At 46.1% G+C, this 14424-nt stretch overlaps 1 protein-coding gene across 1 annotated transcript in view; it reads right to left on the bottom strand.

Annotated features, from left to right (window-relative positions):
- Positions 1-14424, bottom strand: part of ARHGEF28 (Rho guanine nucleotide exchange factor 28) — a 251694-nt gene that overhangs the window by 221999 nt on the left and 15271 nt on the right.

Consider the following 14424-nt stretch of genomic DNA (forward strand, 5'->3'; position numbering starts at 1 on the left):
CCTAGCCGGACAGCTACTCCCACTGGAGAGCGTGGGCTGGGATGGGGACAGACCAGACTAAGCAGGACTACAGCACCTGTGCGCCGCACGTGGCCTAGATCAGGGAAAAGCCAGGCTGGGCGGATTATTCCTACTGGTGCAAGCATAAATTAGAGTGGGTGAGGGTTGTTTGGGCTTAGCCACAGAATCAGCTGCCAGAAGCTGGCACTGGGGGCTAATTCTGTCAAGTCAGACCACAGAACCACCCGAAGAGTGCATAAACCGGGATTAAGAGAGACCCGGGAGGGAAATAGTGGGCTCCTCCCTCTTGGGCTACTACTCCCGTGGGAGGGCATGAAAACTAGGATGGGGGCTGGGGTGGCTAGACAGAGAGGCACTCAACAACATCCGTGAGGGCTGGATAATTGAGCTGGTTGGATGGAACTAAGCTTTAATACCCATTGACAAGTACAAGAGCCAAATGGGGTGTGGGACAGACTGGACTAATCTGCTATACATACTGGCAAACCAGGGTAGGGAGCGGGCCTGGTGGGGGTTATTGTGGGTCGCTCTGATTAGGCTGCAGCTCCCACTGGTTGATGTGAGGGCCGAGTATGTGGTGGGCAGAACCAAGGTGGACTGCAACACCCATTGGTTCCAGTGGAAGTCGGGACTGAAAACAGAACCAACCCAGCAATTGCAACCACCAGCTGATCGGGGTGATGGACTGTACCGGGCCCTGTGCTTGCTAGAACATACAAGAATCTGGTCTGGGAATACCTCAAAGTTTCTTTGGAATCTCCCCAATCAAACTGCTGGACTCAGAACCCTAGCCAAGAAAAGACAGAAGAAAGAATAAGTCAGTCAACCACCTCAGCTATATGTTGGCAGCGAAATACTGGGCAAATGAAGACTCTATGATGGTCTGTGTCAATCAGTGGATTCTTCAACGACCTCATCGTGCTGGGAGTGGAGAAACTGGCAGCGATTCATAACTGGTGAACTATCAAAACCACTTGAGCAAGTATCTCAGAGCATGCCCCAGATTTGGGACTTGGGGTGGGTGGGAAACTGGTGGGGCTTCTCCCTCAATATCCCCCTTTACCTCAGATACAAGAAGGAAACAATATGGACATAATAGTCTTACCCACTTCCCTATAGCCCCTGAACCTTTTTTACCATAATTAACTATGTAAAGATTGTCAAATATAATTTAAAAACTTGAAAAAAAAAAGAGAAGGACGAAGGGCTGGGAGCAGACAGCACAATGCTACATAAGCACTGACAAGGGACAGTGCGGGAGGCTACATGCAGTATTCAGAAGTCTCTCCACACAGCTGTGTACAAAAGATAGGAAGGGACAAGAGAAGCGACCAGGGCAGCCAATAAGAACCCACTGCTGGGGCTGTCGCAGAGCAAGCTAAGCCTCCGCCTGTGACACCAGCATCCCATAGGAGCTCCAGTTTGAGTCCTGGCTGCTCCACTTCAACCCAGCTCCCCATTAATGTGCCTGGGAAGGTGGTGGAAGATGGCCCAAATGCTTGGGCCTCTGAAATCATCTGGGAGACCCAGAAGAACCTCCTGGCTCCTGGCTTCAGCCTGGTCCACCCCTGGTCATTACAACCATATGGGGAGTAAATAAACAGATGGAACATTCTCTCTTTCCGTCTTCCCTCCTCTCTGTGCCTTTGAAATAAGTAAGTAAGCAAGTAAGGAAACAAATGGATCCACTCCTCGCTTGATATGCTGACAGTTTTAATCTCCATGCAGTTAAAGGGAGACTTCAGAGAATAAACATAGATTTCCCCCAATTCCCTAATTTGCTCTTTTAAATTCTTAATATTCATTCAAATGACACACTCAACCTTCATCAAATATGAGACGAAGACCTCTGCATGAGTTACATTTGCAAAATAGCCTTATTTTGTATGTGCAAAACCTGAAAGTCAACCCCATCTCATTTCTCAGCAAAGCAGGAAATAGATGCCTGAAGTCCTCTCAAAGTCAAGTTGCAGAAAGAATCAAAGCAAGAGGAGTCACGTGCATTGCTTGGGGATGCCAACTCCACCTCCAACTGGATGGGCGACTTTGAGAAAACTGCCTCCTCTTGAAGACTCAATTTCCCCATCTGTAAAACGGAGCTATTGTTACCAATAGCCGCAAGGCTGTTATGGAAAGGAAAGTAAACATAAGAAAAGCATCTGGTACACATCCACTCCAAATCCCCTGCTCCAAGATATGGTTCCCTTGACAGCAGGAGATGTCCCCTCCGTACCTTGATGCATCACTGAAGCCCAGCAGGCCAGTGGGGAGGGGATTGGGTTCCTACACCTGCTACTCCCTAACTTCATGACCCTGGGCAGTCATTCAACCACTAAGGATCTCAATTTCCTCTTTTGTAAACTGGGAATAACAGGCATTTTCCACTCAAGCACATGTAAGGATTTAATGAGGCTTCATGGAAACTTGAAAGGATTCCAGATATATAAAGTACTATCAAAACCGAGCGTGTGTGTGCTTACAAGTGACCTTCTCAGAGAGAAATTTCTGACACCACCTTGGAATTTCCAGTTCAACCACTTTCCTGGTGTCACTCAAAAACCTACAAAGACTCTTTATTGCTTATTATTCTTCTCCAACTGTTTGCCTCCTTACCACTGCCCTGCCATGCCCAGCTACCTAAAGCTATTTCCGTGCATCCTGTCCCTCCCTCAGCCACATGCATGCCTCCTGTGCACTCTGGCTCACACCAGTGCCCCTTGCCCACACTACCTGTCCTTCCTACCCTCCGGCTCTCTCAATGGAGAAACCCTACAACCCAACTCATTCTACCTCCTCCGAAAAGCCTTCTCCGATTGCTCCAGTGGTAAGAATCCTCCCACAGCCTGAAGTCCAGAAGACTTTCAGTTGACAGCGTGTGTTCCCACTGTCGCCTCCTCAACTAGCTAACACGCTTCTCGCAGGAAAAATAACATTGTCTTAACTTTCATTTCCCATCTCCCAGCACTGAGAATGGTTTAACACACAGGAAGACGAGAGCCTGGGCTGCAGGTTCTCCAGCCCCTGAACTCCACCACTAGAATCCTCCACGCAAACCCTTAACAAGTACCTGCTCGGCATCTGATGCCAAAAGACACCAGGAGGAGAGAGGCAAATCCCCAAGGCTCTGACTCAACCTTTCCGTGGACGTCAATAGTCAGCATGCAAAACCGCCTCTTTTTTTTCTTGGCGTCATCAAAACCATGACTTCAGACAAAGATGCCCTTCACAAGTCGTGAGTTTTGAAAGATGCTGGAAATAACCCCACAGTCTCACACTGAGAACAGATAATAGAAAATTTCAGGCAGTCACTATAAGTGATTATATTTTAAAGATTTATTTACGGGCCCAGCATGGTAGCCTAGTGATTAAAGTCCTTGCCTTCTATCCACCAGGATCCCATATGGCCAAGGGTTCCTATCCCTGTGGCCCGCTTCTCTTCCTTCCAGCTCCCTGCTTGTGGCCTGGGAAAACAGTCACGAACAGTGCAAGGCTTTGGGACCCTGCACCCACGTGGGGAACCTGGAGGAGGCTCCTGGCTCCTGGCTTTGGATCGGCTCAGCTCCGGCCACTGCAGTCACTTGGGGAATGAAGCATCGGACCAAAGATCTCCCTCTCTGTCTCTCCTCCTCTCTGTATATGCATGTCTGACTTTCTAATAAAAATAAATCTTAAAAAAAAAGATTTATTTATTTGAAACGCATAGTTACAGGGAATTAGAGAAGGAGAGAGAAAGAGAGAGATCTTATATCTGTTGGTTCACTACACAAATGGCCACAGCAGCCAGGGATGAGCCATGCACCAAAGTCTCTTCCAGGTCTCCCATGTGGGTGCAATGGCCCAAGCATTTAATCTACTTCTCCATTAACAGTTTTGAAATTATTCATTTACTTGAAAGACATAATGAGAGAGAGAGAGAGAGAGATACCTTCTATCCTCTGGCCACAACAACGGGAGGTGGCGGGGGGGTGGTGTTGGGGAAGAGGGGCGGCCAGACCAAAGCCAGCAGCAGAAACTTAATCTGGAGCGCCTACGCGTGGGCAGGGACTCAAGCACTTGGGCCATCTTCTGCTGCTTTGCTGCTGGATTGAAAGTGGAGCAGCAGGGACTCAAACTGGTGTCCATGTGGGACACCAGTGTCACATATGGTAGCTTAACATGCAGTGCCACAGCACTGGTGTCCATTAACTTTCTGAAGTGTTCTTGTACCATAGTCATTTAGCATCTCTACCAGTCCAGTGTCATTTCTACTTTATGAATCAGAAAACAGATTAGGAGCACAAAGACAGCACTAAAATAGAGCTGAGTTGGAAAGCGAACACAAGCCACTCTCACTCATCACTTGTGTCACCAGCAAGGGCATCCCTCTTCCTCCTCGCCAGGTTCAAGCAAAGTCAGCAGGCAGACACAGTCACAGAGATACAAAAAGGCCCAGTTGAACTCCTGGGATCTTACCCAACCATGGCTGCTCACCTTAGCTCTCTTGCCCACTTCTGAACTAACTGTATCATTTGTCTGTCTGCCAAAAGCACTCTGTCTCATTAAGCCATAGTCTCTGAGTGTCACCCTAATGCCTCTAAAAATTATCAAGATAAAAGTACACGCAGACTTTTCGCTGGGAGAGATTGGAAGCCAGTGTGCACCAGCCACTCCCAGCATGACAGCATGCTACAAGTGGGCCACCTCCTAGCGCCTGCGCGTGGATCATCTCCAGCTCCAAGACAGCCGGTGCCACTTGGCACTAGCACAAGGGCACGGCCTCGAGCAGCACCTTTAGCCATGCTGCCCTGGGATGCTCAGGGCTCACAGCTGGAGTTTCAAGAACTCACTGCTTCCTGCTCCAACCCCTGTAGTAGAACGGCTCCCTTCTTTCTCCCCACAAATGTATGCAGCCATGGAAACCAGGACACCCCAACTCAAGTGAGAGACAGGGCTGCAGCAGGGATGCAGATACGCTGAGGGTCCCCTGGGCAGTAGCCTGTCCACGCTATGTCCATCTCCTTCACTGCAGAGACCCTGGGTCATGCCCTAGTCCCTTCCCTGCCACACATAGTCAGCCAGCCCATTGCTTGGGTAGCTGACAAGCAGATTTCTATCCCAGTCTTTCTATTACTCCCTGTGACATTTTCCACAGACAAAAAAAAAATAGTAACCAGTAAGAATACATAATAGAAATAACAAACAGGCCCCCGGTGCTATGGCTCAACTGGCTAAGCTTCTCCCTGCAAGTGCTAGGATCCCATGTGGATGCTGGTTCATGTCCCAGCTGCTCCACTTCCCATCCAGCTCCATGTTTATGGCCTGGGAAAGCAGCAGAGAGGATGACCCTAGGCCTTGGGACCCTGCACCCACATGGGAGACCCAGAAGAAGCTCCTGGCTCCTGGCTTCAGATTGGCTCAGCTCTGGCCATTGCAGTCACTTGGGGAGTGAACCAGCAGATGGAAGATCTTTCTCTTTATCTCTCCTTCTCTCTGTCTATTTAATAAAAATAAAATAAGTCTTTAAAAAAGATGTATTTATATGAAAGGCAAAGGGACAGGGAGAGGAGAGAAAAAGGAGAAATCCTCCATCGAGAGCTGGGTATGAGCCAGGCCAAAATGAGGAGTCCAGAACTCCATCCAGGTATGCCATGGCCGTGGCAGAGACCAAGTGAGCCTTAGGATCATCCTCTGCTACTTGCCCAAGTGCCTTAGCATGGAGCTGGATGTGAAACAAAACAGTCAGGACTCAAATTTATGGTCAAGACCCAAGTAGTAGCCATCTGGGCCACACAACACCAGACCCAAGGTGATAAAAATGCTAAAATGTCACACTAAAACATTCAATACAATGAACCTGAATCCGAAGACTTGGGTCAAGTATGAGGTTCAAGTGTGTGGGTATCATGTTATTTCACTCATTAAGAACATGCTCTTAAGTAAGGAACTTCACATTTCTGACCCCCAGTTTCCTGATCAACAAAACCAGGGGGTTGATCTACTTCATGGTTACCGCTTCACTGAAAGAGAGGCCCAAGGAACCTCTCATTAGCAATGTGCCCCCTTGCTCCACCAAGTAAGCACCTCGCTCCACAAAGCCTCCTCCAAACCCTCCTCGACTTCGACTCTAGATCAGGTACTCCTGGGCCCGTCTCCTTTCCCTCACTCCATCCCTCTCCAAACCTCCTCATTCCCCCAAAATCAAGTAAAAAGAAGCCGCATAAATGATATTGAGGAAGCAGGATCATGCACTGGTCACAAGCTCAAGCTTTCGATCCGGTCATAGCTCTTGGTCAACTCTTCAAGCTTGTGACCCCAGAAAAGTCACTCCGTCCAAGCCTCTGTTTTCTCATCTGCAAAATGGAGGTAATAATAGTGTCTTGTTTCTTCAGATAGCTGTAGGGATGCCTGAGGAACACACACAGAGCCCTGGGGCATAGCCTGTTGCATATGCACACTGCTAACACCACTGCTTTGGCTGTAAGGGGTGATTATTACTCCCATAAAATTACTCTCCCAAAGAGGCCACAGGCCCAAGGAAGAGTGACGTACAAAACTCAACCCAAAAGCCATTAGCAATGGAGAGGAGGCTTGTGATGTTGGGGCTTCTGAGATAAGGGAGGAGAGGCAGGGGGAGCTGTTAATAAAAAACAGGAGGTAGGTGCAGGTGCAGCCCTGGCCATGCACCTGCCACTCTCTCCCCTCCACTCACTACCTTCTCCACTCAGTGTACATCAGACGCCAGCCCAGGAAAGCGATTCCCTGCAGCCTCCTGGCCACCAGGGAAGCAAGACCGTGATATCAAAACAGCCTGTGTCTTCTAACCTTTATCTTGTTTAGGGAACACCGTGCCCTCAATTTCATTTCATGAGAAGCTGCACTCAAGTTTCGTTGAATTCCAGGAATCATAGATAAGTGTGGCTGAGTTACTAGCTTCTGGTAAAGTGGATGCAAGGGCTCCAGGCTGCTCTCTCATATCGCACACACGTGTTCTACAGAAGCAAGAGTCAATATTTTGGGGGAAAATAGGAATTTTCTAGCCTGTGGGTACATTATTGTCCAACACAGTGTTTGTGGAACCAAAGACCTGCCATGATATTAGAATGTGGGTATCTATCTAAGCCACCTTGGAATGTCAACCAATGGCAAGTTCATCAAACAGAATCAAAGGAAATCCATACCCCTAACAAGATTATAACTTTTAAAAACTTTTTATTTAAAAAGAATTTCTCAGGCACGTAAAAAAGGTTCCTATTTATGGGGTAATACGTGATGATTAAACACATGTATACATTCTATAATATCCAAATAGGGTAAATATAATTTATCTCCTCAAACTTTCTAAAATGCTTATTGGTTTAAAAAAAGGTGTTCAAAATCTTATATTCTAGTTGTTTTTAATAGAGAAATACATAGTACACAGCCTAGAGTTACTCTACTGTGCACTAGAACCCAAGAGCTTCTTCATCTTTCATCCAGCTATAGTTGACTACTCCTTGCCTGCTCCAGGCTCTGGTAACTTCCATTACCTTTTTCCCTTCGAAGAGATTATCTATTCTTTAGACTCCACATCTGAGTGAGGCCATGTGACACTGTCCTTCTGAGCTCGGATTCTTTCACTTAACATGACGCCCTCCGGTTCTACCCAGGTTGCAGTAGATGACAATATGGCATCCCTTTGTATGCTGTTGTGCCATTCCAGTACACATGGGTACCACATGACCCACTCATCAGCACGTGGCCATGAGGTTGTTTCCATTTCTTAGCTACTGTCACTAGTGCCGCCACAAATGAAGCACAGGTGTCTCTTTGACAGATGGTTCTCGTGTCCCTTGGATGTATCCCAGCAGTGACATTGCTGGATCATCCGCTAGTTCTACTTTCAATGTTCTGGGGCATCTCCAGACTGTTACCCACCATGGCAGTGCTAATCCTGTTCCCACCAACAGTGTGCAAAGGAGTGCCTTTTCTTCTCATCCTCACTACACATGCTATTTTTTGTCTTCTTCCTTCATTTTCTACTGTTTAATTATTTTCATCTACCTTAAAGGCAGAGAGAGAGAATATCTTCCATCCACTGATTTTCTCCCCAGATGCCTACAAGCAGCCAGAGCTGGGCCAGGCTGAAGCCAGGAGCCTGGAACTCTGTCTGATCTCCCACACGGGTGGCAGCGGCCCTAGCCCCTACAATTGCTACCCCACAAGCACGCATGCAGGAAGTTGAATGAGAAGTAGGAATTTCTCTTGGCACTTCAATGTAGGATTGGGGCATCTGCTGTGCCCCAACCTCTACTCTTCGATCTTTTTGGTAACAGTCAACTCAACTAGAGTGAGGTGACATCTCATTGTGATTTTTAATTACATTTCCCTGGTAATTAGGTATGTTGAATATTTGTTGGCGAATCTGTTGACTACTGGTAAGTTTTAATGCTTAAGAAACTTGAAGTCAGAGTACTTGCCTAAGAATGATAAATACAACAAGTGCATGAAATCCTCACTCAACTGCTTCATTCATTCATCCAACCAACCAACATTTAATATCTGCTCATTAAAAGATGCCAAATACCAGACACAAATTTGGAGAACAGACACTTCAACCCTTATCCTCCAAAAGCTCCATCCTAGGGAAATTACTAACATATTGCACAAAGTCTCACTGGCAACACCAAACACTAGGATTAAATGGGGATAAGGTGAGAGCAGATTAAGAGGAGATATGACAGGGCTCAGTGGCGAAGTCCTTCAGCTTGGGCTGGTACATGGCCAGTCAGCTAAAGCGGCACTGTTCAAAATGGTACCCACTAGCCACATGTGACAATTAAGTACTTAAATATGGCTAAGTGCTACATGTCAAAATATGTTAGAGATAGTGGGTTAACTTCCCCTCTTATTTATTGTTAGGAATATGTGAAGCTCTGGGTAGTGCAATGCTCAAGAGGATATCGTCCAGCCTTCTGAATGTGGGTGTAAGCACATGATGATGTTGTGGCTAACAGAACATGAGCAGGAATAAGTTGCATAATATCTGAGTTGAGGTCTTCAGAGAAGTGATTGCCTCTCCCCTCTCCCCCACAACCTCCTTCCCTCTTCCTACAGCTCGAGACAGTTGAGTGCCAATGAGCCAGCTGCCACCACACCAATAATAATGCCAAGGACGGTAGAGCGACAAGAGAAAAGAAACATGGTCCCTGGAAAACCTCACAGAATGAACTGCTCTGCTCTCCACATCACCTACTTAGACTTACAGAGACATTCCTGTCGTATTTTCCAGCTCTGGATGCAGCAGCCATTTGGGGAGCAAATGAGTAGATGGAATCAATCTCTCTCTCTCTCTCTCGTTTTGCCAAACAAACAAAAAACAAACAAAACAACCAAAAACAGTGCTGAAACTCTGCAGCTTCCACACAGAAAAATGGCAGATAAAACAAAAATGCGCAAGATTCTCAGAGAGAAATAGAGAATAAAAAGGAACTGAAGTTATCACAAGAATTTAAAGCAATTGTTTTTTTCAAAATAGGTCCTTCTGATTTTGTTCATTCTAACAGCACACTCCCATTGGCCTGCAATAAAGTTCATGACTGTGTTTTCTCAAAAAGCATCACACCAGCAAGATGTCATTCCACTCAAGCTTGTTAGAAAGAAGTCAAAGTGAGACTGATGGGCACGGTGATTTCTTTACTGCTCCAAGCCACTGGAGTTTACCATTTTCCTAGAACTTACACATTCACTCTATTTTTAAAGAGACCTTTTAAAAAGAGATTGTATCATTTTGGAATTTTGCACAATGCTAGAGACAGGGAATCCTCACAAGTTACTTACGCAAACACCTTTAAGAAACACAAACCTGGGACTGGCGCCACAGTCTAGTAAGTCAAGCCTAAGTCTGTGGTGCCAGCACCCTATGTGGCCCCTGGTTTGTTCCTCTTCTGTTCCAGTTCCCTGACGCAGTGCCTGGGAAAGCAGCAAAGGGTGGCTCAAGTACTTGGGTCCCCCGAAACCACATACCACATGGGAGACCCAGAAGAAGTTTCAGGCTCCTAACTTTGGACTGGCCCAACTCCAGCCATTGTGACCATCTAGCGAGTGAACTAGTACATGGAAGCTATGTCTGTCTCTCTTTCTCTCTCACTGTGTGTGTGTCTATGTGTCTATCCTTCTCTGTAAATCTGCGTTTCAAACAAAAATTACAAAAGTCATTAAGAAAGAGAGAAAGACAGACAGACAGACAACCCTAAGCAAGTCGCTTCTATTCTCCAAACTCTAGTTTCCATCTCTTTAAGCAATGATCCAATCTGACCTGCCATTGCACCTGGCAGAATTAAGGACTCAGTGTTTCTTTACCAGGAGCTGCTGGAAGCGGTGCAGGCATGGACAAGTTTTATCTTCTCCCACCGAAGAAACTGCCTGACTACTAAAATCTCTTTGTTCTACAGAGCAGAAAGCTAATGCCTAGAGGGAAAGCAATAGGACAATTAACCAGGATTTTCACTGAAAGAAGCAGCTTCCTGAGCAAAAAAAAAAAAAAATCCATTCCAGTGAAGTAGGACAGAGTGCCTGGCCCCATCTGCCAGAGTTGCTAATTCAAGTACATAGAGGGATTTGTACTTAACAGATCTCCCCATGGGAGGCAGGGGTTTATCAGGTTTCCAGACTGTCTACTGACCCAAACTAGAAAACACCGCCCCAGTCTCCAAGCCCTTTCAGCACACACTAGCACTCAGCTGGACTCTGGGGCTGTCTGTCCATCAATTAACATAGCTTTTTCTTGTCTGTAAATGCAAGATACAAAGCAACCAGGACAGGCAGACAGAAAATCTTCCATACACTGGTTCACTCTCCAAAGGTCCATCACCAAGGCATTGCTGGGAGTTAGAAATGTAACTGACCTCTCCCATGCGTGTAGCAAGAAACCCATGACGAGTGTCATCACGCACTGCCTCCCACGGCCTGCATTAGCAGCAAGCCTGGGTCAGGAACCAGGACCTCGGATGGAATCTACACACTATGATGTGAACACAGCATCTTAAAGAGCATCTTCACCACTAAGTACCCTCCCCACGCAGCATACGTTGAGAGCTCTCAGTTTGCATAGGACATTGATGTCAGGGGCCTACAGTCTAGTGGAGAGAGAAAGAAGATGAAGACCAGTGATGATGATGATGATGCCTGTGGACAGGGAGTGATATCCCGGAAGTGGGCAGATGGTGGTTGACTCATCCTGTACAAGCCCTGCAGAACAGGGGCTAGCCAGATCTTATCATGGAGGCGGGAGGGGAGAGAAAGAGGAATGGAGAGCAGTGAGCATGGAACTGCCAAGGCAGACAAGCAAGCACAGAGCTGCATACCAGGAGCTCCAAGATCTGGAAATAATATACAAATTGGGAAGCCACTGCAGTAGTCCAGAAATACAGTGAAGCCTGGTCCATTGGTGAACATAGTTGAGACCACAGGAAAAATTCATCACACATAAACTAACACAGGGTCCATTGGAGGTCTTTAAGTTAATATCGTGACAATACTGTTGTGGTCTTAGGCAGTTTGTTCAGGGTCACACACTTGAAAGCCACCTCTGCTCCACCTACGTGGCCCTTTCTGCCCACCTGTGAGTCGGGTGACACTCACCTATCATCACCTGGAACCTCAGAGGGGGCAATATTGCACTGTTGTGTAACCACTCCCTTCACAAGCCCAAAAAGGCCCATGATGGGGAGGGGCTCTCTAGCTTGGCTGCATCCTTCCATTGCTCTTACATCCCAACTCTTGGCCTCCCCAGTACCTGCTTGCTCTCTGGCTTCCCGTGGACAGACTCTGAGGACAGGTAGCCTCTTGAGCATCGCTCTTGTATGTCTATATTCCTCACTCTCTGTTCACTGCTTGGGCAGGTCAGTAAAAATGCAAATGCCAAAACGTCTTGTATTTCTTTTTCTTTTTTTTAATATTTATTTATTTTTATTACAAAGTCAGATACACAGAGAGGAAGATCTTCCGTCCGATGATTCACTCCCCAACTGACCGCAACGGCCGGTGCTGCGCCAATCCGAAGCTGGGAACCAGGAACCTCTTCCAGGTCTCCCACAGGGTGTAGGGTCCCAAAGTATTGGGCTGTCCTCAACTGCTTTCCCAGGCCACAAGCAGGGAACTGGATGAGAAGTGGAGCTGCCGGGACTAGAACTGGCACCCATATGGTATCCCGGTGCGTGCAAGGCGAGGCCTTTAGCCGCTAGGCCACGCCGCTGGGCCTGTCTTATATTTCCAATTTGTGCCCTTACAAAAGTTCCAGGAGAGTGAGAAAAAGCTGAATGTCTGTAGCTCTATAAGTGTGTCCATGTTGTTCGTTGCATGTCTCTTGGGATAATTTAAATTGTTGGAGATGCTGGAACACAGGCCTTCAGTTTAGTGGACACATTTCCCAGTAATGACTATTTCTTCCTCTTAGGGTTTCAATTCAGACTGGATAGTCATGGTGACTTCATTTGCTAATTTCTAGTGGGCACTACCAAAGCCAAGGTTGATTAATAGCCCCCTTAACAATTCCAGACTTGTCTGACATGATCTCTCTCGCACTCCACAACAATACGATGCAGGTTATTACAGCGGTCATGGGCTCTGCTTGTTTTGCTTGCTAACAGCACATAGTGCCCCACAGGAACACACGAGAAAGATGTTCCCAATGTCATAAGCAGAGGCACCCCTTGTGTGCTTGATATCTAAACAGGCAGGCCACTTCATATTGTCCAGGTGATAGAAATATTTTTGGTAATAATATTCCAAGGAAATACACAATGACCAGAAAAGGACTAGAGTGATATTCTTACTTAATTAGACTCTGCGTATACTCATACAATATCAGTAAAAACATATTAAAATTTTTCTTTCCAAAGACACAATGAAAGTAACCAAAAAAATGTGTCACTTATAGAACATTTTTAGCTCATATTTTAATTTTGTGTATCTGAATTTCCAATAAAAATAAATAAATCTTAAAAAAAGAACTAAATCCCACATTGACTACAATATGTGTTAAAGGATAAATTATTAAGATGTCCTCATTTGAAATTTACATAGATATTATTAAAATTGAACAATGACTGCATTAATTGTTTAGAACGTAGCCTAACCAGGGTGGAGGGTTGTTTTGCTTTGTTAAGAGAGTGGTAACATTAACAGATATTGTTTGAATGCTGGAGCCTCACCAAACCGACGAAAATTAATTTGAACGTGTCTTTAAAAGCTCAGTGCCATGGCGTAGAAGTTAAGCCTCTGTCTACAGTGCCAATATCCCATATGCACATTAATTCGAGTCCTGATTGGTCCACTTCCTAATCCAGCCCCCTGCTAATGTTCCTGGGAAGGTAGAAACATATAGCCCAAGTACCTGAGCTCCTCCGCCAACATGGCAGACCTGGAAGAAGCTCCAGACTCCCGACTTCAGACTGGCCCTGCTCCAGCCATTACAGCCATTTGGGGAGCAAAGCAGCAGATAGAAGATTCTCTTTCTGTGTCTTTCCTTATCTATCTGTAAATCTGGATTTCAAACCAAAAAATTTAAAAATCGTTTTATAAGAAGAAGACCTTAGAAAATCAGTGATGATGGCTCCAGTAACTGGGTTCCCAGGTCCCAACTTCAGCCCTGGCCCAGCCCTTGTGGCTGTTCGAACAATGATCCAGTGGAAGCATGCTTTTGTTGTCTCTCAAATTAAGAAAAACATGCATCCATGTATGTATGGATATACACACACCCTTTTGTCTGTACTTGGGGGGAGGGCAGCATGCTCATGGACCTTCAGATGCCACTAGAAACTGGAAAGAAACAAGGTCAGTGAGGAACATGCTGAACCACAAGGAGACAAGGACTGCAGGGTGGGTGGGCTGGTGCCATGGCTCAGTGGGTAATCCTCCATATGGGCACTATTTCATATCCCGGCTGCTCCGTTTCCCATCCAGCTCCCTCCCCTCCCTCCTGGCCTGGGAAAACAGTAAAGGATGGCCCAAAGCCTTGGGACCCTGCCTCCTTGTGGGAGACTTGGAGGAGGCTCCTGGCTTCAGATCAGATCAGCTCTAGCTGTTGCAGCCATTTGGGGAGTTAGCCAGCAGATGAAGGATCTTTCCATCTCTCCTTCTCTCCAGAAATACACCTTTCCAACAAAAATAGATTATTTGAAAAAAAAAGAACAAATGAATTTTTTTCAAGGTTCTAGAGTAGTCAAAATACACTCAAGCCTTCACAATTTCTCATATAGAAAAGTAAATGACTTTTTGTTCTATGTATTATTACTGTCATTGAGCATGATGTCCAATCCACAATTCCTTCCTCTGCTATCATCTGTTCATTTTGCCTACTCACCTAAGGTAGAAAGGTTCTCTGATTTTGAACAATTAGAGGAGATACACTTTTGGGAGCTCTATAATTCTGTTTCTTAATGGAAG

This window comes from Ochotona princeps, chromosome 28 (assembly GCF_030435755.1).
Source record: "Ochotona princeps isolate mOchPri1 chromosome 28, mOchPri1.hap1, whole genome shotgun sequence".
Classification (NCBI taxonomy): domain Eukaryota; kingdom Metazoa; phylum Chordata; class Mammalia; order Lagomorpha; family Ochotonidae; genus Ochotona; species Ochotona princeps.